The 25,273-nt window shown below is 43.0% G+C and overlaps 1 protein-coding gene across 2 annotated transcripts in view; it reads left to right on the top strand.

Annotated features, from left to right (window-relative positions):
* The first annotated feature begins 6,142 nt into the window (after positions 1–6,142).
* The window catches only part of DDX6 (DEAD-box helicase 6), a 101,434-nt gene continuing 82,303 nt past the window's right edge, over positions 6,143–25,273 (top strand). Inside the window, exons 1-2 of one of the 2 annotated variants that reach the window (XM_085873465.1) lie at positions 6,172–6,290; positions 7,009–7,112. The gene's annotated coding sequence lies outside the window, so the exon portion shown is untranslated. Of the gene's footprint in view, positions 6,291–7,008; positions 7,113–25,273 lie in introns of both variants that reach the window. The other variant, XM_085873464.1, reaches the window with a different exon arrangement.

Genomic DNA, 25,273 nt, shown 5'->3' on the forward strand with positions numbered 1-25,273 from the left:
TGCCAGACTCTTTTCACCAAGTTCCGTTTTGGTTGGGACTGGCCGTCTTGATTCTGGCATTGTTTTTTCGTTTGCTAATGCGTCAGCATCTTTGCCAGAATACAGATGGTATATTAATATGCACAGTATTGGCAATGACGACAGTCAAATGCTTAAATTCTGACTGCTTCATATGAAAAAAAAATTATGGCAGAAGTTAATCCTTGGAATTTGTCCAAGTCTGCTCAGCTGCTTATGAAAATTGTATTCACGTCGACACATTTTTTCCTTCACAAACACACCATTAAGGAGTCACATTAATTATGAATGCATTTGTAATTTAGGCAAGGGGAGGGGGCATGGAAGACTAAATTAATTTTAAAAAATGGAAGTAAAGGTGGACAATGAGAGAAAATAGAAAGTGAGGGGTTGCAGGGAGGGTAGGGAAAGGATGTTGCAAGGGAAGGGGAATTAAGGTTATAGAAAGATGGTCTGTCAGCACTTCCATTGAAGACGGACCATACATGTCCTCATTACAAAAATCAACAATTAAAGAATAATTGTGTTTCTTTTCGATCCGACTTTCAAGTATATTAGAGTTTGCTGAATCTCATCACAAAACTTTAACTGATAGAACAGTGACTTTCATTTGTGAGGCAATTGCTGGCAGTTGCCAGAGGCCATTTCCCATGAGCTGTCCCACTCGTTGCTTCCTGTCTCCCATACTTTAAAGGGGAAATTGAAAATATTGTTAGAGGGCAGAAAATTATCTATCCTTTTTTTGATGACTTCTGGAAACTGCCAGCCAGGGTAGAAACCCACAAAGGTTTTTAATGAATGTTTAAGCTTTTCATGAAAAGTTGATTTGAGGCTGGACTGCACACCACCATGCTTCACTTTTGAGCCTGCCAGCGAAGTGAGAATGGGATGGTTGATCCTGGTGACCATACAAAATGCTGGAGCTCCAGATGTTTGGCTCCATAAATAAACAGGGAAAGTTCAAGGAAAGCTACTTCTTCCAAAAAAATAATTGCAGTACATGCATTCTCATGCAGTTGGCATTGCCATACATTCGTACTTCAGATGCATGTTGAACATCCCGTCTGCTAGCATTAGTTGGTGGATGTTAAATATCCCTCAGTGTCCTTCATGAAGAGTCGGCGAGCTATCACTGGCACCTTGAACAAATTACTAATTCCTGCCCAAACCTACATCGGAAACTGCATCAGTGGCACAATCGTGTTCCCAACAAATGATGTAACTCGCAGGCATGGCACGTACTGCACGTGATAGAAGAAGTCGGCATTTGCGACACGCTATTCACCTGTGCTCGTTTAGCTCCACCGAACTATCACCGTAACTTTCTTTAGAACCTGATGCGGAGTTCCAAACACCAACTCCAATTCGGAATGATTGTGTTTCGGTTCAACTGAATATTATGATTTAATTTTATCAGAAAACTCATTTGTATTTTTCTACAGTGTCGAACAACGTCAAAGCGAAACCTGGCCACTCAATGACTCAGCAGAGACTTCTTTCATGTCTCTTCTGCAAGTGCTTCCATTGCTGTCATGAGGGGCTGTCATCACATTAGTCAGCATCCTTATTTTCACATTTCTGTTTTTTTTCCGAAACATTTTATAGAAATAGTCCTGTATCCGTATCTTTTCTTCCAGGCTGTTTAATTAAACTACCAGCTTCGTCCTGCATTTTCAAACGTTCCAGGAGTGGCTTTTACATTTATCGATTAATTAGCAAAAATATTACGGGACAATGGACAAAACAACAGAGTTTATCTCTGGGATTCATTCCTCATGGATTAACAATATCATGAGGAACAAGAGGCACAAGAGGCACTTGCAGAAAGTAAAATCAAACGTTGAAGTTTGTCATCTGCAAGATTTGAATAACTTGTTTAATCCTCCCATGTTCAGATTGTTTCGTATTCCAGAAACAATGTACATATTTTTGAGACTTACAAGACACTGTTACAATTGCAGCTCAAGCAGCAGTAGATGATCAAACTAAGTGGAAAGCATAAGTAAATTCTGAATGAAAAAATCCATGGTTTATGAACACTTTTGCTCAACTAAAACTCGCAGGCTCGATAGATTTTTACAGATTTATTCCAAAACTATTTCCCAGCAAAGCTACTTGCAGCAGCCTCTCCAAAGTTTCTTCCATTAGATTCTTTCCAACCTCTTCCCAGCAGATAATCTGTACCCATGGCACAATCGTTCTGGCAGCTGTTTCTTCCTTTTAGAGAGTTTCCAAGTCTCAGAAAGTCCCACACAGGAAATGCCACTGAATGGCAAACTCTCCTATTGTGTTGAGCTCATTAAGAACTGTCTCAGTTCATGAATATTCTTCTTCTTTGTGGTTTCTCCCCAAAAGCAGGCCCAGTGCTGCCAAAGCAGCACCGTGGTAAGAAATATATTGTGTCGTTTCCCTTTGTCTTCAGAGTGGTATGTTAGGAATTTTGAATTTAACCAGGGTGCCAGTGATAGCTCACCTACTCTTCACAATAGACATTGTGGTTCCTGTGCCTGCACCACCGTTCTTCACATCTCTCCTCCTTCCCTCACCCCCTGAGTTAACTCGAGAAATGGTAAAGATTGGGTTAGGATTATACAAGGGTGTGTTGAAAATTAATGCCTCCTCTTATTTTTCTCCAAAAAAGGTCAAGTTGTTCAAAGGAAAGAAAGTGCAGTGCACACATGAGTTCTTCCTGCCATTGGATGTGGTTTCGTGATTCTCACTGGATGTGTCAGTGTTAAGTTAATCAAGATGACAGGGCAGTGAAACGTCAGTGCTGTGAAGCATGAAGTGCTGTAGATGAGAGTTGTAATGGATGACTGCATATGAGATGACTGGAGATGAGAGTTTTGATGACTGAGTGGAGATGAGAGTTGGGATGATTGACTGGAGATGAGAGTTGGGATTCATCCATCCATCCATCCATTGAGACCATACTCTGTACATAGCGTCAGTGCTGCCGAAACAGTGTGCTGGGATACTTGGCACAATCCTGGATGGGTCGACACTTCGATGCAAGATACTCGAATGACTCAATCATCCCAGCAAGCTGGTACTCATTTTGCCGACCTCGGAAGGATGACAGGCTGAGTTAACCCCACCTGGTATTAATTCAATGGCCAAGCATAATTTGAACTCAGGACCCGAGGATCCCAAGCCCACCACCTTAACCATTATGCCAACACCAGGCATAGAGTTGGGATGACTGACTGGAGATGAGAGTTGAGTGCAATATTACAATCAGGTCAGGTATGGGAGCCTGGAGCAGTGCATCGCTGTGTCCACTTTCTGCTGGTACTCCAGCGGCCTCTGTCTGGCCATCACCCAGTCAGATGCCTGGCCCATCCCCATCTCTTTGACATGTTGATACACCTGCTGCAACCACGAGGCACGTGATCGACCCATTGGCCTCCACTCACGAGGATCCCTCGCTGAGAGAATCTTGTAAGCAGGATCAGCATCAGGAAAACGAGCCACATGTCCATACAGCCGCAGCTGACGCTCACGGACTATACAGGTAACAAATCTCAAATGTCTCTCTCAGCAACCGCTCGTTGGACACAAAGTCTGACCAGCGGTAGACAAGGATTCTCCGAAGAGACCTGGTACCAAAGGAGTTAAGTCTCCATCTCAGATCTCTGGTCAGAGTCCAAGTCTCACATCCGTAAAGCAAGACTGGTAGCACCAAGGACTTAAAGTCAGATTTTCATATCTTCCCCAAACTTAAGGAACACCTTCATGGAGAACATTTTTCTTCCGATGATGATATTCTGGCTGCTGTGAAGCGCTGGTTCCAGTTCTATTGTGACGTCATCACAAAACTACTTGAACCTTGGCTAGAATGTGTGGACCGCATTGATGATTATGTCGAGAAATAAATATACGCGGTGTATCAAACAATGCTTGATGTTCATATCTGTCATTGTTTCATTTGTATATCTTCACCTGTTGATGAAAGAGTGAAGGTGAGCAGTGATTCGTGATTTTGGTAGTTCCAAACGGGGGGGTTCCAAACGGGGGGGTTCCAAACGGTCCTTGAGGAGAGACATGGTGAGAGTGTGAGATTTGTCCGGATTGAAAGATGTTCCACGTGTTGGACCAGTTTGTGATTTTATCCAGATCTGCAGTGAGCGAAGAAGCTGCTGCTCGCCGGTCTGAGGGATGACAGATGGTACGGCAGAGGGTGGAGTCATCAGCAAGGACTTGCTGAAAAGAAGTATGGTCTGTATTTTGTAAAAATACTTCAGATGTGTGCGTTTGAAAGGTTCGAGATGGTCTAAAGGTCTTGAGGGTACGTTCCAATTGTCGTTAGTGTCGAAGGAGTCAAAAGGGTCTCATCTCTCAAGTATGTCAAAAGGATCTCAACCTCTATTATGGTCAAACATCCAAGCTGTCTCATCTGTCTGAAGGGTGTAAAAGATCTTAATGGTGTTATGGTCTCAGTGGTCAAAAGGACTTAAGTTGTGTGAAGGTTTAAACTCTAAATGTTTTTGGGGTCTCAAGGGTATAAAATATCTAAACTCAAAAGGGTGAAGGGATCTAAAGGTGTCTAAAGTGTTGAAAGGTAAATTAAAGGTAAAATGGATCTTAGGGGTATTAAGGGTCTTCTGGGTCTTGGGGTCTTTCGGTTTTTCGGGGTCTTAAAGGGTCTTCAAGTGGTCAAAGAGTCTTCGGGTATGAGGGGTTTGAAGGATCTTAGGGGTTTAAACGGTCTTTGGGGTCTTAAAGCGTCTTGGGGGTCTTAAAGGCTCATCAAAGTCAACAGGGTCTCATCTATCTATAATTCCAGCAGAGAGTGTGTGTGTGTGTGTGTGTGTGTGTGTGTGTGTGTGTGTGTGTGTGTGTGTGTGTGTGTGTGTGTGTGTGTGTGTGTGTGTGTGTGACCGCTGTTTCTCGACAACCACTGGTCCAATCTCATTGAAACTTGCCAGGCATATTGCTGAGGACCTGAGTATGTGCCTTTTCAAGGTTTGATATTAATCGGACAAGTGGTTCCCAAGTTATGGCCATTTATTTACTAAACCAATGACAGGACACGGTGCTATGACGTCACAATTATTCTTCTTTTTTTGCACGTACGGCCACGCACGTACGGGCATGCACTGGTCAGTCAAAAGCGTCGATAGGTTTTAAAGGTACATTCCAATAGTACGTAATTAATAGACATCTTGTGACACGCAGACATGAACAGCTTTATATATATATATATATCAGATGCATGGGGTTTTTGGGGTCGGAGTGTACAGTGTGTGCATGGAGTGTACAGTGGGAGGGTGCGTCAAAAATTCCCACTGTACACTGTACGTGTGTGGACTGTGGAATGGATATATTGTTCCCATTTTGAAGGCCTGCCTAATTTATGATCGTGTTGCAGTTGCCTGCAGCCTTCCATTTCAGGATGTCCATTGAATTGAATGAGGTTCCTTCAGCTCCTGTAGAGCCAGTCAGTCTTCAGCAGCCAATCGTCGTTGCTGGAACTTCAGGAACTGCTGAGAGGTTCATGCTCTGAAAATTGAAACTGAGCCGTTTTGAAACGGAGTCATATGATTCTCCGTGATGCCTTATTGGACACTCACTCATGTGGGGAATTCTCGCATCTGTGGCTTGTCGGAAAGCTTGGCCCAAGTCTTTCACGAAGCGGCTGGCCAGGCCTGACGTTCGACTAAGGTTCGAGAAGAAATTTGTTCGTGGTGCCGGCGATGGCTCGCCTACTCTTCGTGAAGGACACCGTGGGATCTTTGACGTCCACCAACTCGTGTCGGCAGACGGGTCGAACAGTTTAACGTGCATAAATTCTGTTCAAGGAATGTCACACGTCCGAGTACGACACACCAGCAAAGAGGTTATGACACTGCCGTCACGATTTGTATCTTTATACAATCGATAAACGTTTTATTTATTTTTTTGAACCACATTTTATTACTTTCTCTTCCAAAGACAGTTTGATATGATTATAAAATATGGAGATAACGATCAACCAATATATATATATATATATATATATATATACATATATATATATATATATATATATATATATATATATATATATATATACATATATATATATATTTATTTATTACAAAATAGCAGTGAGAATGAAGAGGAAGAAGAGGCTGAGTAACGGCCGACGTCACATCCGGCTGTTGCGGCGCGATCTGTATATAAATTCTGTGCGGGACGCCATAACGGCAGGAAGTGAAAAAAAGGAGAGACGGTCAGGAATCTGGTGACATCGGGGTCTGAGTCGTCGGGTTGGGCCATTACTTTTTGCGGTACGGTGTCTCGGCAGTGCAGGGACATTATTTAAGTGATCAGTTGTTGAATGCGATGACCCGTGGTCTCCATTTCTAGTTCGTTTCGCTTACTGGCCGAGTCCGTGTTGAAGCTCTGTTGATGGGAGTTGGGCGGGGGGGAGTAGAAGTGTGGACAACCGCGCATAGCTTTTTGTGGCCTTTACGTTTTTAATACTTTGACCAAGTCACTGAGGAAAGGATGAATTTAAACTGATGTGCGCGATAGGACTGTTAAGTCGGGGAAAGGGAGGATGGTTCTCGAGATCGGGTATGTGTACGGAGGTTAGACGACTTAATTGAAGAGGAAGAGCTATTTGGCGACGAAGGGGGCGGGGCACAAAAGGGGTGACGTTCGTTAACTTGTTTTAGTTTGTTGACTCGGTTAGTCGACTCGACTCTTACAACTGGTTAGTTTGGTCAGAATGACTGGTTCGTACCTTTTAAAAAAAAAAAAAATTATTTATTAATTTTCCTCTGACGTCATTGTGATGACGTTGTAATGCCGTCATTTCCAATCAGACTACCTCTGTATCCGGAGTCATCACCAGTGGCGAGTTTGTTTTGAAAAAACCGTGAATAATCGCTTTCCAAGTCTTTTTTTTGAACGTTCGGTGTCACAACTCCCGTTCATCTCGTGCCGCCTGTTTTCCGCTTCACACAGACCTCCCATTTCGCTCCCCCCCCCTACTCGCCTCAGGCCTTCGCGTCGTTCTCGACATCTCCTGCTCTCGTCGACTATGACTGGTGTTGTGTGGGGCCGGTTGCATTGTACGCGAACGTGTCGGAATCTGCCCCTGGAAGGCGAGTTTTCGATCCCGAAAATCCTCCGTAGTGGATGTTGGTGTATAAACAAAAGGGCCGTTGTGTCCCGTGATTGGCTTCGGATTTGGACCTTGCTCTCCACTTTGGATGCGAAGTGCCGTGGGGAAATGTGCTTTTTTGGGGGGGAGCGGGGAGGTAAATGCCGGGGAGGTAAATGCCGGGGAGCGGGGAGGTAAATGCCGGGGAGCGGGGAGGTAAATGCCGGGAAGCAGTTTTTCGTTAGTTTCGCTGATAGGTGGGAGGGATTATGCTGGACAATTGTTCAAGGGGTTAAGGGGAATGCAATCGACCCTTTACATTTATCGTCACGTCGAGGGGAACGGGGTGGGTGTTGTCGGAACATTTTGTGTTGCATTATTATCGTTTTAAGGTTTCGGCAGGGTTTCTATCGAAACTGTTATACTTGGTATTTTAAAGTGTGTGTGGGGGCGGGGGGGGGAGGGTGAGTGCATACGGAGCATGGTGGTGCATGGTAATCATGGGGTGGGGGTGTAAATTGTAACTGTGGAGCATGGGAGGGAGAGGTGTTTTACATTGTAATGGGGGGGATGGGAAGGGAGGTTGTACATAAAGGTGTCTCGGCTGAGTCTTCATGATATTCCGTCTCAGTAGGTGATGTAAAACGTGAGGGATGAGTTCGTTATTTGTTTTTTTTTTTTGATACATATACATTATATCTTCTTTCGGCTCCTCCCATAAGGGGTCGCCACAGCGGATCATCCATATGATCCGCATAGTGATTTGGCACATGTTTTACGCCGGATGCCCTTCCTGACGCAACCCTGGTCGCCTCTTACGACACAGGGATATGGTACACCTATTTTAACCGGGGTATACACTGGTACTCACTTTGCCGACCTCGGAAGGATGACAGGCTGAGTCTACCCCCCGAGTGTATTAATTCAGTGGCCCAACAGGGCTTGAACTCAAGACCTTTTGGATCCCAAGCCGCTGCTCTAACCACTGCGCCAACACCAGGAGATATATATATATATATATATATATATATATATATATATATATATATATATATACATATAGATACATATATACATATATATATATATATAAACAGATAGAGATATATATATAAATATATATATATATATATATATATATTTTTTTTATATATATATTTATTAAACATTGTCGTGGGCAAAAATGTAAAAAAAATGTTGGCACCCTTGCACTTCCTCCTCCCCCCCCCTACAAATAACTCAATTTTCTCTAACAAAAAAAGTTGACATTGACAAAAGTATTTGGTCTCCACAATTCTTCATTTCAGTGTTATTACAGAACCTTTGTTTTTGATTTGAGAACTTAATATATCCTTTTCAATTGGAAAATAAAAATAAATGGCATTGACACCCTCAACTTAATGTTTGGTAGCGCAGCCTTTTGGAGAAAAACTACAGTCGAGCACTTCCGATAGCTGTGAATGAGCTTCCTACATGTCTCCACTGGTAGTTTGGCCCACTCTTATGCAAACTGCTCCAGTTCTCCCAGATTTGAGAATCTCCCAGTTCTGCCTTCTCCCAACTGCTGTTTTCGGATTTCCCCACATGTGTTCAATGGGATTTCGATCGGGACTCATTGCTGGCCACTTCAGAACATTCCAGCGTTTTGGCTTGAACCATTCCTGGGTGCTTTTTGAAGTGTTTGGGGTCATTGTTCTGCTGCAAGACCCAGCTTTCTGACACTGGGTTAAACATTGTGCCTGTGTGGGTGGTTGCCTTGGTAATTTGATGTCATGATGCCATGCACACATTCAAGGCACCCAGTGCCAGAGGCAGCACAGCAACCCTAAAACATCACTGAACCACCTCCATGTTTGACTGGAGGGAAGGTGTTCTTTTCTTTGAAGGCTTCATTTTGTTTTTTGTAAACAGAGATATGATGTGCTTCACCAAAAAGCTCTAATTTGGTCTCATCTGTCCTCAAGACATTCTCCCAGAAGGATTTTGGTGTGTTTTGGCGAACTTGTCAGGCTTGCTTGTCTCAGCAGTAGGGTCCTCCTGGGTCTCCAACCAGAGAACCCCTTTCATCAAGTTGGTGACGTATGGTGCGAGTTGAAGCTGTAATACCTTGTGTCTGAATGTCGCCTTGAATCTGTTTGGCAGTTGATCGAGGTGCTTTCTCCACCATTTTAACAATCCTTCACCGCAATTTTCGATCAAGTTTATTTTATTTTTTTTAATTTATTTATTTATTTATTTATTTTTTCTTCTTGCGGCCACGTCCAGGGAGTTTAGATGGAGTGACATGGGCCTTAAACTTCCTGATAGCATTGCGTATGGTGGACACAGGAACATCAAGCTCTCTGGAGATGGACTTTGTAGCCTTGAGATTGTCCATGCTTTGCTACAATCTTGTCTGACCTTCTCAGAACATTCTCTGGCTTTTTCTTTTATCCATGCGCTTTGGGAACATACTCTGTACAGAGCATCGGTGCTGCTAAAGCAGTCTCTTGGGCTGTTGGGCATAATCCTGGGCGGGTCGCCACTTCGATGCAGGATACTCAAATGGCTCGATCGTCCCAGCAAGTTGGTACTCATTTTGCCAACCTCGGAAGGATGACAGGCTGAGTGTGGTATAGTGACACAAAACAGCAGAACGACTCCTTTTCTCTATTCAAACTGCTCTCCTATAAGTGATTAGTTAATTAATTATTTTTAAATTTTAATTATTGCAGGCACCTGCTGTTCACCACAGGAGAATCACCTGCTCAAAATATATTTCTAACAACTTCTAAAAGGTGCCAATATTGTCTCGGCCATTTTAGGATCTCTGTGGAATCGGCTGAGATGTAGTAAAAAAAAAAAAAAAAAAAATTAAGCTCTTCTTTTTTTTTTGTGCCAATTTTCAATTATTATTATTATTTTTTTTCTCCAGAGTGGTTTTGGAGAAACAGAAGTCCAAAGTTTATTTTTATTTTTATTTTTATTTTTATTTTTTCTCCTTTTCTTCCCTCCCCCTCCCCCCCTAACTTGGTTTCCACACGACATGACTTTTTGACATCCTAATTATCATTAAAACATTTTTCATGAGCAGTCAGACCAATGCTGAAAATTGTCAATCAGATAAGCGGTTGCAGAGAAAATGGAGAACAGAGAAAATTAGCATGGATTGACGTGTGGATAGACGACCCGAAAACAGTCAGCGGAGGCATAGAAAAAAAATCTAATTTTATTTATTTTAAAAAATATTGTCAATGCAAAACTAGATGTGTACTCTTTGACATTCGATGTCAATCGATATGCCTCCACCCACATTATTGCATCGTAATACTTGTACCAAGTTTGATTAAAATCTCTTCAGATGTTCTCGAGCATCATGTTTTTACATGGCCTCTGACTTGTAACCTTGATGCCAAAATCTAATCTGTTCATCTGCAGCATTTTATATATATATATATATATATATATATATATATATATATATATATATATATATATATATATATATATATATATATATATATATATATATATATATATATACGCACACACGCACACGCTTTGTTCAAAATGCAAGTGGTACTATGGAATGCCAAGACTTCCCAAACATTGTCGGCATGTCCGCTAAGTGCCACATCAATTTCATAGGGATCGTGTGACGGCGAGCCGAGTTTTTGGTGTGCAAGCTTGGTATTATAATAGTTTCATAGGGATCGTGTGACGGCGAGCCAAGTTTTTAGTGTGCAAGCTTGGTATTATAATAGAGATGTACTTGTATCAAGTTTTTGTTCAAAATCAATCCCTGGTTGCAGAATTTGAGACCTTTGACCTTGTGACCACCCAATTTAATCAATCTCCATCATTATACATGTTCCGTATCCTGTTTGCCGTAAATCCCTTCAGCCGTTCTGTCGCAGTTATGAATACCCATCACCGATTGACAACCCCAAAACTTTAATGCTTCTGGCGACTTCATTGGCGGAGGCAAAAAGAAGCATTTTGTGCACATGCAGTGTAAAAAATACTATTATTTCCACCTGAAATCAACATTGGTGATCTTAATGTTTTGCTTTTTTTAATCCATCAGGTTGACCAACATGGGGGTAACCAACGAGCGCATACCTCCACCAGGCTGAACAGTTCACTTTTTAAATCGCAATGGGCTCGATCTGGACCTGAACCAAAATCTAATTTGCTTGTTTTCATCAGCGAACCAACTTGTCTACCTCCATTTTGTCATAACTCTTCCACAAGTTTGAGATATCCTGTTAACATCTTTGGCCCCAGCTCTCAATGTTGAAGCTTTGTTTAAAAACAATTCTCTTATTCGGGTTGCCACCAAAAGTGAATATTTTTCCTTGTCACACACCCAACCTGTCCACTAACTTTTTTTTCTGATATCCTGTTCACAGGTAGGTGGGTGAAAACTTCACTTCTGCCCACCTTTGGTGGGAGAGGTAATAAAGGGAAAAGAAAAACATGTATAAATGGGAGAAACATGGAGAAGGCAGCAGATCAACTAGACATGTCACTTGAAACAAAAGTAATCTTACAATGGAATTGCTATAATCACTCGTGTATAATATGGACTGCACTTTACAGATACAATTTATCAGAAAAAAAAAGTTTGTATAACCCATACCCCAAAAATGAACTCTAGCTTCGGACTGGAAATTTATTTAACTTGCAGTGTTTTGCTGATAAATGGCGAGCCATTTTTGATGGTGTTTAATTCAGCAAAACAGATCACTTCAACTTGTATGAAACACAATGATGAATGATGTGGTATGTTGAATGTACCTAATAATTAAGTAATGCCATCTATCAGAATAGCACAGTCGGGCTTGTAAGTACAGTGCTTTTAGCAAGTCGACACCCTCTCAAAATTTTCACCTTTTGTTGCCTTGTGTCTTGGAATTTAATTGGACTTTTTCCACCTTTTATTTACACATCGTAACCCACAACTTCCACATGAAAAACGAACTCTACAAATTTCAGAAAATGAAAAATTCAAAACTTGAATATCTTGGTTGGATAAGTTGCCACAACCTTGAGTTAATACTTGGTGGAAGCACCTTTTGACAGCAATTGCAGCTGAGTCTTGGGATAGGTCTCCATCAACTTTGCACACCTTGATTTCGAAATGTTTACCCATTTGTCAACACAAAACTGTTTAAGCTCAGTCAAGTTGCGTGGGGAGCATTGATGGACAGAAATCTTGAAGTGATGCCACAGGTTTTTGATTGGATTTAGGTTGGGGCTCTGACTGGGCCACTCAAGGACATTTATCTTTTTATTCCTGAACCACTCCAGTGTAGCTTTGGCTGTGTGCTTCGGGTCGTTGTCATGCTGAAAGGTGAACTTCCATCCCAATTTGAGGTTTTCCTCTCAATTTTTATTTATTTATTTATTTTGGGGTGGGGGTGGGGAAACCCAATTTAAGATTTTTGTTGGTGTTTTGCTCCATCCGTTTTCCCTTCTATCCTGACAAGTGCCCCAATCCCTGCTTATGAGAAACATTCCCATAACATGTTGCTGCCAACATGCTTCACAGTTGGGATGGTGTTCTTTGGGTGATGTGCTGTTTGGTTTCTGCCAAGTGTAAAGTTTTGCATTTAGGCCAGAAAGTTCCAACTTGGTTTTGTCAGATCACAAATCCTTTTGCCACATGGCTTCAGAAGTTGTGGAGTGGTTTTTTGCATTCCTCAAATGGGTTCAAGGTGGGCCTTTTTTGATTAATGGCTTCCTTCTTGCCACCCTGCTGTACAGGCCAGACTTGAGTGCTTGGGATATTGTCACATGCACACAGTGACCACTCTGTCATAAAGGCCTGTAGCTCTCTGATCACTCCTTGCTTGGTCATCCAGTTTGGAGGGACTGCCTGATTGAGGCAGGGTCTTGGTGGCACCATATGCCTTCCACTTTTTAATGATTGTCTTGACTGTACTCCAAGGGATATTCAAGGCCTTTGAAATATTTTTATACCCATCCCTGATCTGTGCCTTTCCACAACTTTATCCCAGAGATCTTTTGAGAGCTCCTTGGTGATCATGGTTGAGTCTTTGCTGTGAAATGCACTACCCAGCAGAGGAAACCTACAGGAACAGCTGATTTTATTCTGAAATAATCAGAATCTACAATTTTACACAGGTGGAGGTCAATTATCTTGGTGTGTGTGATTTTGAAGGTGATTGGCTACACCTGAGCTAACTTACAATTGCTATTATAAGGGGGATGGACACTTATCCAACCAATATATTGTTGCAGCCACGGGTACCGAGACACCAGCTTGTCACTCAGGAGGATTAGTCCTCGGTCGAGCCGGACCTGGGGCCACCGCTCACAATTAATGTTATGGTACAGTGGGTTGTTTTCAAACTACGAACGCCACCCAGTCAACCACGAGTTCCAGTGTCCGCCGTCTAATTATTCCATTTAACTCGAGGTCACATGGTTACCTGAGCGGGGAGCATGCCCTCTGCAAATCACCAGTGTTATCTGATTATATTTTAATTAGGGCGGCCGAGCGTTTTAACCGCTGGTGCATGTCGACGATTTTTTTTGGTCAAATCTGTGGTAATTACCTCCCAGTCTCTCGGTTTGGACAATGCGAGACCAATGGAAGGGAAAGGACAAACACAGACAGGTTGGAGATCGACAATTTATTAATAATGAAATAAATTAATAAATAACTTTTTATTTGCTGAGGTAAATAAAGAATGAATTTCAAAGCAAAATCAATCAAAATGCCAGGAAAGAGACAGCAGATGCTTATCGGGGGTTGACTGACTTATAGCTAAACACAGACATGGGTACCCAGCAGATCATTCAGGGGGAGGGCAAGGGGAGAATAGTCTCGCTCACGAGAAAGTCGTCCGTGAAGCGAAAACGTCCTGAAAATGCGTGCATGTCACGTCCATCACCAGCACCCAGCTTTGCCGTGCACCCTCTTGCGGGGCAGCCTTGAACGCCAGTCGAAGTCTGGAGGGCACCGAGATCGTCCGTTGCCGGTTTAGACCTTGGTGTTTGTGATCGACCAGTGCCTCACTTGTTGGCGGCACTGCTCACCCACACGCGCACCACACGCTCACTTGCTGAAGCACTCGGAAGGGTGAATTGTCTCGTCGCTGGTCAGACACCTGCTTCTTGGTCGCTTCTCTTGCCCTTTGCTTTTTCCCCTCTCCTTTCGTTTTTTCCTCTCCTCACTTTTTTCTCTTCAGAATGTCTCATCTCTCAGAACGTCCCTCTTTCGCTCGTTTTTCACTTTTTTATATCTCAGAATATCTCTCCTCACAACGTACCTCACGCTTTCTCTCGCTTGTTTTTATATCTTCGCGGGTGCCGTCCGCCCCAAGCTCACCCCGCCCTACAGGCACGGTTACCATGACTCGTGCGCTCTCAAAAAAGGCAGGCGTTGGAGCTCGCGAAAGAATGTTGTTGAGGAAAAATGAGGGTGGGCTTCAGAGTTCGTGAAAGAATGTTGCTGAGGAAAAATGAGGGCGGGCCTCAGAGTTCATTAAAAATGTGTGTGAACGTCTGTCGTAAAGAAAAAAAGCTTCCCATAATAGAGGGGATCTATCCTTTACCCTTCTCAATGCATCACATTTAAGATCCCATGAGACATGGGGCTGATCTGAACATTCATTTAAGGAAATAACTGTCTGAGGACCTGGATGTGTGGATGCATTCATCAGACCGGATTCTGAAATCTGTAACAATATTCTAGTTTTGTGTTTTTTAATTTCTGAAATTTGTAGAATTTGTATTTCATTTGTAAGTTGTGGGTTATGATGTGTAAATAAAGTTGGAAAGTCTGATTTAATTCCAGAATATAAGGCACTAAAAAGGTGAAAACTTTGAAAAGGGTTGTGGACTATCAGCACTAACTTTCAAGTCTTTCGTGAGTCATGAGCTTGCGGTAATTCTCATGCAGTTTATTGTGCTGCATGTGTTCATCCCCCAAGCTTATTTTGATGCTATGGTGGTGTATATTTAAAGAAAAAGTTGTGTATTATAACTGAACAATTTTAATGCTATCAATAGTTGTTCAGAACCAAACAATATGCATTCATTGTTGCACTATATCCCACAATGCGCTGCGTTTTAAAATTGTGGTACTATACCGAGTGAGGAAGGTTTTTCTCGTGTTGGTGTGATAATTCTTGAGAAATGGCTTTCATTTTAGTTCTCGTGGATATGTGCCTCATTTTGATCACATTCCTGGGGTGGTGGGATGGGTGGAGGTGTCGTTTATGGTATGCAGATGGCAATATGTATTCACAAATGCACTTTTTATGTAGATATCGATATCTTCCCTCCCATTTCTGATGTGATTCATTACTTTTTGGTTATCCTCATTTCGATTTTTACCTTTTATAAAAAAGTTCTCCAAAGTTGTGTGCATGTGATGACTTCGGTGACAGAGGTTTTCACGTCTGTCTGTCTCTACAGTATATCTCATTGTGGGCAGGTTTGGTGTGTGACAAGGACGAACCGATTAGATTTTGGTGAAGTTCCGGATCCAATTACGAGAATTGTTAGTGATTCTTCAACATTGAGAGATAGGGCAAAAATGATATCTAGTGTATTTCAAAAATGTATTGGGCCCAATATGTTTTCGTAGATCAGGCATTACAGGGCGGAGGTAGGCACTCGGTAGAGCGCGTTTCTCGTTTTAAAGTGATTCTTCACCATTGAGATGGGGCTAAACCGATATAAAGCACGATATATCTCAGTTGTGGATGGATTCGGATGAAACCTGGTGGTCAGGTTGGGTGCGAGGAAAGGACTAATTGATTCGATTTGGTGAAGATCCAGATCTGGATTCGAGAATTATTTAATTTTAAAAGTGATTCTTCACCATTGAGAGATTGGGCCAAGAATGATATTGTACTGTATAGCATGATATTTCAATAATGTATTGGGCCCAATATGTTCTCCTGGATCAGGCATTACGTGGCGGAGGTATGTGCTCCGTGTGCCCTTGTCTTTTCACTGCATCATACTTTGAAGAAATTATTTGAGGTGACTTTCAAACAAAATTTCATTTTGACTTTGCTCTGGAGTATGATTAATTTTATTCAAAATTTGTGCCAGCATGCGATCGAGGTGAAAATTTGCAGCGAAACTCTGAAGCAGGTTTGATTGACTGAAGTGGAGCATCGGCTGTGCTCGCACTCCAGGTTGACAATACTTTGTGTCTCAAATTGCGATTATATAATTAGTTTTGTTTTATTTCCCACCCCCAATGCAGGTGTTTATGTAAAATGTATTTTATGAATGTGTAAATTTACAACCTGTTTAGCAAACACAAAAAGTTAATGTATTGGTTGGGAGGAATAACAGCTTCTTATCAACACTTTCATATGAGCTGTCCAATTGTAGTTATGCTATTTTCCCTTTCACCATCATTTATCTCACGAAATATCTGATGTCCACACATTTGTGCTCTTATTGTAAATTACCGGCTGGGAAGCGGCGCAGGTTCTTCTTGCCGATGAGCGACTGTCAGTTCCTATCACATTGCAAGTATGACAGTCCTGTTTCTTCCCTGATGAGCTGTAGTTTTTCTTGAAAGTCAAAGTAAAGTGGTCAGGAAGTTCTCTAAAAGGCCTGTCTCCTCTTCATTATTTGTCTTCCTCTGAAATCCTTCAGAAGTCCACAAAGCACTCCACCAAAATTTTCTGCAGCAGGCACATTTGCAATTTGCTTTTCTCCATGGATTATGACAGCGCGTGCGCTGTATACAATTACAGAGTTTGAAATGTCCCCGGTGTCTACCACGTCTCCGGTGTCTCGATGTCCCCATGTCCCCCCCCCCTCCCCCACGTGCCTGTGACAGCCAATGACGGCTGTCCGGTAGATGCAGTGCGTAACCGAGACCGAAATGGCGACAATTGACAAATACCCGAGTATTTCAATGGAAATTTGTGAAACTAACATGTTGTATATGTGAAAACCATTGAATTTGTTGCTTGACGGAAAAAAAGCAAGAAATGCGCCCATCTCATGTACGAATGACCGAAAGACTTCATTTCCGCGCGCCGAACGCTGAAAGCTAAGTTCTTTTGCGGCTCCCTGCCACGCTGTATCGAACGATTTCATTCCTTCTGTTTTATATAAAGGTGCTTATCACAATAATATTTTTACATTTCAAATATTAAGTACGCTTTTTAATTGTTTTTCAACTGAAAAAGCATAAATTGAATATTTTAACATTAGTGTACTCATTTGCTTCACCACACATGCTGTATTGAAGGATTTCACTTGCTATTTTGGACTACACTATTGCTTTATATCTTGACAGCTGTCGGTCAGTTTGGAATGTTCGTCTCCATAAGTGTTTTGCTAATTCCTCTGCTTTATTTATTTTCTTTTTTCCTTCCATCATTATTTGCTGATTGGAGCATTCAGCAGTCTAACCTGTGAAAACTATCTTGGGAGAGCTGCTTCCACATCACAGTTCTTGTGGTGTTTCCTTTTCGGATTTAAATTTTTATTCTGCACTTCAGACTGAAGGAGCAAAATCCATTTTGCCACAGCTTCACGTTGGCTGTGTGATGGCAGACCATTTTATCAACTTCAAAAGTTGACACTTTTCAGCCACATTTGTCATTGTGTTGAGGCAAAGCAAACAAACAAAAGTTTGGCAGGAGAGTCGGTGTGCCAGTTATGAGGGCATTAACCAATCTCAGGGCTCAACATCTGCATCTGAATGGCACCATTGATTTCATTGGTCAGTGCTCAACATGACTAATTCTTGGGTAATAAACAACTTGAGGGAAAACCCCTTGGAAGTGGATTTGAGATGATTGGGAATCTCAGATGGTGGTGAACAGCTGTCTTGAAGACCTGGAGTAAAGAATGTGGAAATTTGTTCCATGTGGTGGGTGGGTGGTTGGGGGGGCGGGCGAATATGAGGAAAGAATTGGTGGAGGTGAGCTGTGAAACGACTGTCGTTTCACCAGAATGAGGTTGATTGTGGACCATGTGCACACAGCAGAAATCTGGCGAGTGGGGTACATAGTTGAGGGTGCAAGATTAGAGAGGTGGTAGCAGAATGAGATCCGACCTGTCTGCAATGAGTGATAAGTCCATTGACTCGGCCTCAGTGCCAGAAATTCCAATGAGTTTCAAGGCCTTTGTTTCCACAGTTTGTTCCTTGGTTTCCAAGTGAGGCAGGAGAGTCAGCCCAGAGGGGAGAGCAGTACTTTCATCAAGCTGCAAATGTAGGACTTTTAGGTAGATTGGAGTTCAAGTGTTCCAAGGAAGAACTTTGTCCAATGGAGGATGCCCAGACGATGACTGGCTTTCGAGACTAACTTTAAAATGTGGTTTCCCCAAAGATCCTACCTGTTGGTGGGGCCCCATTGCTTCATTCTTGACCAGTTTCATGTGGTACCTCCTTTATTGGATCTCATGTTTTTGGGGATTACTCATGGAGTCGGGCCAAAAGCCACATGCAAAATCTGGCCAGAGGTCGGTGGAAGGTTCCTAACATCTGCGTGACCTTGTATGTTGGAATTTGATCATTTTGACTGGTGGTCTATTTGCTCATTTACTTGTTTTGCTTATTTTAACAAGCAAATGATCTTGCCCATCTCACACATTTGAACTTACGAGTACTCAAGTTTCAAACTGTTTTGAGACTTGTTTCAGTGTTTAATGTTTATCTTTAATTCTAAAATACTAGTACGGGCCCATAGGTGCGTGCCTGTAGATGAGTGCCAGTATGTGCAGCCTCTCCCTCTCAAACCTCAAAGGCACACCCGCGGGTCTCCAGCAATATTCCTGGCAAGTTTCAATCGTGCAAAAGAAATAATAATAAATAAATAAACATTAATTGTGATGTCATAGCACCGTGTCCTGTCATTGGTCGACAGATAAATGGCCGTAACTTGGGAACCGCTCGTCCGATTAATATCAAACCTTGAAAAGCACATCCGCGGGGCCCCGGCAATATTCCTGGCAAGTTTCAATCGGACCGTCAATCTTGCAAAAAAAAACAAACAAACAAAAATAACATTAATTGTGACGTCATTCATGACGACCAATGACAAGACACTGTGCTATGACGACAGATAAATGGCCGTAACTTGGGAACCGCTCGTCCGATTGATATCAAACCTCAAAGGCACATCCACGGGTCCCCGGCAATATTCCTGGCAAGTTTCAATGAGATCGGACCGGCGGTCGCAGACAGACACACAGAGATTGCTGGAATTATAGATAGATTGCTTGTGCTGGCTAAGCTCAGTCGGGTTCAGATGTGGTTGAGATTTCAGTTGCATTTGTTGTTCCTGTTCAAACCATCTCCAGCAAATGATGGAAATTCTTTCCTTTTACTTGCAAGGGCATGGCAATGTCAACGTTTTGAAGACGGGATCTTTGAGTTGAAACTTCATGGGTTATGGCATTTGTACCGAGACAAATTTTATCTGGAAGAAAATGCATTTTTGATGGTTGTGAAAAGCTGTTGAAGTGATAGCGATTTGTCAGAGGTTCTTTGGCTAATAAAATGAAATGTTCACCGATCCTGTTGGGTGCTAACGTGCCCATTTCAAAATGTAGTTTTCTGCTTATAGATATCTGTCTGTTCCTTCCCTGATTCAGAAATTCCACAGATGGTCATTCAGGTGGAATGGTGTGGAAGATTAAAGTTTGTTTATTTATTTATTTTTTCTTCTATTTTATTATTTATTTTATTATTATTATTATTACTTTATTTTTTGAAATGCCTGTGCTGTTGCATCCTGTAAGTGTTTATAAAAACTAGAGTATTCCTTTCATATTGACAGTGGTTTACTCCTTTCCCCTCCTCCAAAAAGCCTAAATTCAGTTTTCTTATCGGTGGAAAAATGGCGTATGTATATGCACTTCCATTGGAAAAAAAAAAATACAATTTTACTCGAGTCTCCACACCTAAAATCTTCCGCGATGGATCATGCAAGCCTCCTTATTGGTGTGCATCCGATGCATCTTGTGGAACATGCCACTGCTTCTCTGTGGTGGTTTCCACGAGTGCCCCCCCCCATCTCCTTGCTGGGCACACAAAATGGTCTTTGTACTGTTTGCACATGAGAAGCACCATCCCGCAGGCCCTGACTCTCGTGTTGTGCTTGGTGCCATGAACTTGGAAAGTAAAATAATGCGTACATGGAGTGCCAACGGAGATGGATACAGATGGTTTGAGGGATGAAGGAAGGTGTTGATTTGAGGTCTGGTGAAGGGTGTTATTGGGGGATTGTTGCAACAGACCAATGGTGTGAAGGAGAGATTGTTGAAAGCAGTGGAGGTGGGGGTGGGAGCAGACTGATGGGAGTAAAGGAGGGTTTGTTGAAAGTAGCAGTGGGTTTGGAGCACACCGTTGGGGGTTGAAAGTATCTGGGGTGGGAGATTGTTGGAACTGACTGATGGGTGAAAGGAGCATAAGGTGAGGGGGGATGAATATGACATACAAGCTAACAATGCATGGCCCTCCCCACCCCCCAAACCCCCACCCCCCCTTAGACAAGGGGCCAAGGTCTACCGACACAGACTAAAGAAATAACTTGCCCTTGGGTCTCCCCCTGGCGTGCTTTTCCAAAACAATCATGTTACCCCTTCCCCTTGCTGGACTCATCCTGAGTCTATCAACTCTTGCACATATTGTTACGAATTTGGAAGCTTATTGCACTCAACATACAGGTCCTATAGATCAGTTGTATCGGTAAGTACATGTTGCCAGGTAGGGTCCCGTCCCTGGTCTAATGGGTAATTGATGTTCATGCGCTGTGGAGTTATTTTGACAGTAAGGCTTTTTCTTTTACATTTTTCCACCAACATTAACAACAACTGCAGACCACTCCATCTCCGAATAAAACAACGCTAAACCCTCTGCTCTCGGCATTCCCACGCTCACTAGGGGAAGGGTCATGCCCCCACCCACCGAGTCGCTTGGCGTGGCGCCAAGTAGAGGAAAGGTCGAGCCCTGCCCAAGAATGATCCATGCCTGGGCGAGCGTGCCGGAGAGGATAAAAAGGAACAGAATCCTCGCAGAGAGCGTCTTCGAGCATTTTCTTCCTCCTCCCGATGATCAAGAGCTTGGGCTTCAGACACCATCCACCACCGGAGCTGCAAGGGTGCATGCTGTCTCTCAGAGGGATATGGAGGAAAGGTTTTGACGAGAGCTGAGGAGGCTAATTGCAGCTCGCCGGTGTCTGGGTTCGGCTCGCCTCTCGCTGGTGCCCGGGTCGCCTCGATGCGAAGACCACACGAGGTGGACAGGTCCGAGGCAGAATCTGGTCTTCAGCTCATCCTTTCCATCCGGGCTGGAGGCCTCAAAGACCATTTTGGGTGTGTGCGTATGTGTTTGTGGTGCCAGTCTGCTAAGTAATGAATTGTTAAGTGCCTTGCTGTAAATATGTGCTTATTAATATTTGGATAACTCTGCTCTTTTGTGTTCCCCTCCCTGCCTATTGTTAAATAAACAGCCCCATTTGTGTAATGTATCCGCTCATTCGTGTCCTTTCCTCCATTGGCTTGGCATGCTGCGTATTGGAAAATTAGCCAGGCTGTTGCTGCTGTAACGGGACAATTGGACCAACGAATCTCAGCGATCAATCGCTCTGGTCGCACAGTCAGAGTACGGGTGCCGTCGAGGGTGTGGAGACTCGGAAAATCGCCACGTGGAAATCTAGGTATTTTGAAAATTGGCAAATAACCTTATACCACGTGGCAGAAATATTGATGCTTCACGGTCCGATAAGGGACCCGTACTTTTTCGGAGTTTTCCGAAAAGGTACGATCTAAATTCCGGGCGATCGGTCCAGCCGACTCTGCTGCTCCATCTAGCAGTCGTGCTCGCAGCCGATACCCAGCCCTGCAACAATATTAGGTGTAGGTCTCTATAAATATGGTTTATCTTGCCTCTCCCCCCTCCCCCCTTCCCTCCCCGAGTGCAACAATGCACACATGTCCTGCCTTTTGGAAATAATCACTAATGCGTTGCGTTTTATATATTTTTTTTAAACGCCAACGCATTCACATGAGAGTTTGAAATGCAATTCTATACCTCAACACATACCAGGTGGGCTTAAACAATCTTACAATTATTTACACCCTTTGCTCTGGTTTGATCCTTGATATGTGTATTGGGGGGGGGGGAATGCTCTTCAGCTGTCTTTGAGAAACAGGTGGCCATCAATTGGTCCTTCACTGTTACAGTCCTGAGGGGGTCTGCAGGCTGGACTAAGTGGCCATTTGTGGTGGTCTTGACATGTGGCCAATGTTACACAAATCGTCATTGCCCTTGAGGGCATCATCGTGCTGCCATCAAAGGGGTAGACTATTATTCTGTCCCACTTGCCGCAATGCTGATGTGAAGGCCACAAAAGTGGTCGTTAAAGATGATTTCGGGAGGCATAACAAGGGTGATGGACATGCGCTGTGGTCCGACAGGCATTGACATATGGCAAACCTTGTTCTCTTGGGTTCCCCTCAGTCAGTGCCAAATGCCTACCAAAATCCCCCAGCATTAAAATGGCAAATTGAGACCCCAGCCAACTGACATGTGATTGACCAAGGATGACTCCTTGATAAAGGATGATTAAAGCTGTTAATTATCTTCAAAAGGAGTGTTTAAATTAACCCAAACACTTGGTTTTTCATTCACATACTACCTTTGAGTGCATGAAAAGATGCAGGCTGCCATGTTTCATGGTTCTGAAGTGGAGACTCGCACATGTTTATTATTTTAAATTTGGTGACCACACTCAAGATGAACTGTGGCACACACCCAAAGTGACTGTACTTGAGTTGGATGGAGCATTGGCTGTGCTTTATTCTATTTTATTCCCCCCCACCTCCCTCCTGTTTGAAGTCATAAATTCCATCCATTTTCCATGATCATGGAATTTCACTGGCTGTACTTTCATGGTGCAAATTCTCCTTTTCCCTTCGACCTAGATACAGTAAACCCTCAAATATCATGGGCATTCGGTTCCTGGGAAATGCCTCTTTTAATTAAATGGGAAGAGGGGTTTCGGTTCCTGGGCTTCGAGAGAAAAAAAAAAAATCCAAGGTTGGCGGCAGCCGGAAATAAACACATCACAATTGAAATAAATATGTACGATATATGTTAATATTGAAACCAACGTGTTCAAATTTACACGCTTATTTCAATATTGACATGTTTTACATGTGATGTATATCGCAACCTCACTCCTGACCTGCTGTGTGGTATAAAATAAACAAAACACAAGACTTTTACCTTTTAAATTTATTACAAAACAGTAAGGTGGGTGAGTGTCAACACATCATGTACTGTTCATGCTATATTCTGCCATAAAAAGAAAACAAGACTTGGCTCTGATGCTGTTATCGGCAGAAGGGTGCATGCAAGGTGGATGTAGAACTTGTGATGGCGGTTGGCTCATCGCGGGCACACCAGTCACTTGCTGCTTTGCTGCATAAAAGGGGTTAAATTATCCGAAGCTACCTTGACCCGGAGAATATCTTTCCTGATTTGGGAAAAAGTGGTTTCGGTTCCTGGGCTTTGAGAAAATATCGAGGTGGTGCTGGCGCCAATTTCAGACTGGCTGAAATTGAGTCGTGTTTCCTTTCCAGTTGACCCACCTCTCATTGGACGCTCTACCAAAATTGGTAGAGCGTCCAATGGTTCGGCCGGATGCGTGGGGACATGTCATTCCTATGGGGCGTGCGGTGCTACTGCTGCGTCCTCAAAGGTTGCCACATTGACATGGTTCCTACTGCCCTCACTCAGAATTTCTCTGCTGTACTTGACACACTTCTAGAAATGGCCCTCAGGAGTTTTGTTGCGGTTGGTGACAGGTATGCTGCCAGCAACCTCAGACTCCTGACCTGATTTGGCTCGACCTTGTGCGGTTAACTGCTGAATCATTGCGAGCTTTGCACCGCTAGTTCAACAATATCGGTGAGCACCGTGTCCCACACCGCTGCGGGCAGATGGTCTTGCCTGCCGTGCCAGGGGTGCAGATCCGGTGGACTGTATCTGGACACTGGTTCGGCATATGTCCTGGGGTTTCATGTGAACCAATGGATGGTTTTGCAATTCCAAACTGCTACAGATGTCCACTCTGGTCTGAAGCATCAGTCTGCCACCTCTGTAGTGGAGAGGTTGGACAATGGATCAGGGCCTCATAATCCTTGAGGAGAAGGTGTCAAGCCAGGTTGTGGGGCCAAAAAATCCTACTGCTCTCCCACCTTGCCATTTTTATTTGAAGTTTAGTGATTATGAAAGTTGATGTCTACCTTTCTTTCATATGTATCTGTGGCTTATTGTTGTCATGTAGCTTGTTTCGAGCATAAATTTTGAATTTGGCCAGGATGTTGGAACTAGCTTGCCTTCTTTTTGTAAATCTCTGATGAGATCTCTGATGCGAGCAGATAGAACATCCATTTGAGGTATGGCGCACATTGCCTCGCCCTGCACGTGAAATGACAGGTTTTTAGAGATTCAAACTAGGGGGAGACAGTTTAAAAGTTTCCGTGGTGAAAAGGTTTTGGGTTTTCACTGTGTGAGCGATTTATATTCTTTATACTTTAAACAAAGAAAATAACTCCAAAATGAAAACAAGAAGGTAGGCCTCAGTGTTTTGGGCAGCATGCTCTACCCATTGACAGGAGGAAGTAACTGGAATGAATGAATGAACAGCTTTTCCAACAACGATTCACCCATCATTGGCTTCTTATTATGGGGTACTGATTGGCTGTTAGATGCATGTTATCAATTGGTCAGTATATTATGCCCTCAGTGTATTGCAAGCTGTAGTTATAGGTGTTGATTTGTTATGGAAGAGCCAGATATTGCTAATGGGTATCCCATTTTCTTGAGGGACCGTTTGATGTAAATTTGTTTCAAAAGTTTCTCTGATTCTCGTTGTGTGCTCGTGACTGATGGATGTGATTAATTTGCTGTCTGACCATAATATGTGATGATTATTGGTCTGTGCATGATTGACAATTGCTGGTTCCCTCCCCCCCCTTGCTTCCCCTCCCCCCTTCCCGCCTTCTATCATATGCCTGATGTTCTTTCAATCTAGTGGTGAACGTCCTGCCAGTTTCACCAATGTAAACTTTTCAGCATTCACACGGGATACGGTAAACACCTGGATGGTGATTAGGAAGCCTGTCATGGGTGCGAATAGATTCAAGTCTGTCGAG

The sequence above is a fragment of the Eptatretus burgeri genome, chromosome 3 (assembly GCF_056783735.1).
Source record: "Eptatretus burgeri isolate ZD-2024b chromosome 3, Ebu_testis_v1, whole genome shotgun sequence".
In the NCBI taxonomy this organism is placed as follows: Eukaryota; Metazoa; Chordata; class Myxini; order Myxiniformes; family Myxinidae; genus Eptatretus; species Eptatretus burgeri.